This window comes from Halyomorpha halys, unplaced genomic scaffold (assembly GCF_000696795.3).
Source record: "Halyomorpha halys isolate HHAL.00 unplaced genomic scaffold, Hhal_1.1 Scaffold288.1, whole genome shotgun sequence".
Lineage (NCBI taxonomy): Eukaryota > Metazoa > Arthropoda > Insecta > Hemiptera > Pentatomidae > Halyomorpha > Halyomorpha halys.
In genome coordinates this window covers 163,022-164,961 of record NW_027110236.1, presented here as the reverse complement: position 1 = coordinate 164,961, position 1,940 = coordinate 163,022, and the positions used below count along the sequence as shown (strand labels likewise).

Here is a 1,940-nt window from a genome sequence, read left to right as displayed (position 1 = left end):
TAAAATATAAATTAATATAATTAAAGAAAATTTATTATTATTATGATTTTTTTTTGTATTGGTCGCTTACCATTTGTTTGTTTAAAGAATCGCATGATTACAGACCTTAGTATTACTTATGCACGCATTATTTAAAACAAAAGAACTGTTTTAAATATAAATAGTAGATTACATCGCATCCGTGAATGCTCTTTAAGCTCTGTCATTTCCTATTAATCTGTATCTTTGATAAATCATTTTAAGTTAATTATAACCTGCCTTACTTAGTTTGTCGGTGTTCCTCAAGGTAGTATTCTTAATCCCATTCTCTATACGGTTTGTACAGCTAATATCCTGAGCTGTTCTAACACTGTCACAACATACGCTGATGACATGTTTGTGCTGTGTGTGAGTATTAAGCCAATAATGTCAATAATTGCTACATCCTAAACCCTGCAATCGTATACACCAATTATTGAAGAATCGTGTCATATCTGGAGAATTAAAATAAATCTTAACAAATCCTATCAAATAACTTTTTCTCTCCAACGTTAACCCATGACAACCTGTCCTACATATCCTTTTTTAATGTACCACTCATGCCTGTTGAACAGATTCAATACTTAGGACTCAGTCTTGCAGATTTAACCCGAAATTGATACACCTCGGTTAATTCTAAAATAATGGCTTACATAAATCCACTAGTTTATCCACTATATAAATCCTATATAAATCCACTAGTTCTTAACCTTTCATCTCAAACTATTCCTGATAACCCTCTGAGGCGTTTGAAAAGAACAAGGCAACGCGATCTTAAAATAGAGATTGAAGTGGGTGTTTTTTCAGAATATATCATGTATTACGATTCATTAATTAACACATTAAGTTATTATATTTTCTTTTACAGTTGTGAATTTAAATAAATCAATAAAAAGCATAGAAAATCCCACAAGCAAAATTTTGAAATACTACTAATGAACTAATCAGTTGTTTCATCAAAACAAAAAGACTATATTGTATAAATAAAGAAAGACAGGTCTCACATCATCATCCCTAAAATTATAGATGTAACTCTGAGATATCTCACTACATTCCATAACTGTACTGTAACAATTCGTAAGATTCCTTAATTCCATTCCTCCGAACACCCGTCAGCTCCTAGTATTCCCTCTCTCGTCATCCCCCACTTCGACTACGGTTCCTTGGTCTATGGAGGGCTATCTGCAGGTCTAGAGTTGAGACTGAAGAGACTCATGAATTGTTTCGTAAGATTTATCTGTGGTTTTCCAAGACGCTCTCAAGTCTCCTGCTGGTATACCGAGTTGAAGTGGCTCCATCCAACTTCCCGAAGGCAATACCTCCTTGGTGTTTTCTCATTCCAAGTTCTTAAAATAAAAGAACCTACCTATATCCTTGATATCCTCACTCTTCGTTCATCCATCCATTCATTAAACACTAGATTCCAACCGACTGATTTATGTATGCGCTCCTATAGCATATATACCTTCTCGAGCAAATCCTTCGTCATACGTGCAACCTCCTCCTGGAACTTTCCCCCCATCTCCATTCGCCAATCCTCATCCATTTTTTCCTTTAAAGAACACCTATTCCTTAACTTATTGCATAACCAAACCTCCGCATCATTGTAAACAATATAGTAAAGCATATATTGATTAACATTATAAACAATAGTTAAGCCAAGATCTCTAGGTAATTGCATTTTACTATCTGAATATTTGTTAATGCTTGCCAGATAAAAATCATAATATAAGTATTTATTCTTAGGGGACATATGTCCCAGAATAAAATTATTTTTTCATTTCATTTACATAAGACGTATGTTTCTGTCGAGATGTGAAACATTTTTGAGATGATGTTCATGTAGTTGTTTCTGGGCTGTCAATTTGAGATGTGCTTAAGTTCGTTCGCATGTAAATATTATGCCTGTTTTGCCTGACAAA

At 33.8% G+C, this 1,940-nt stretch overlaps 1 long non-coding RNA gene across 1 annotated transcript in view; it reads left to right on the top strand.

Moving 5' to 3' along the window:
* Positions 1-1,940, top strand: part of LOC136796000 (uncharacterized) — a 207,812-nt gene that overhangs the window by 66,568 nt on the left and 139,304 nt on the right. The gene's annotated exons all lie outside the window — the stretch shown is intronic.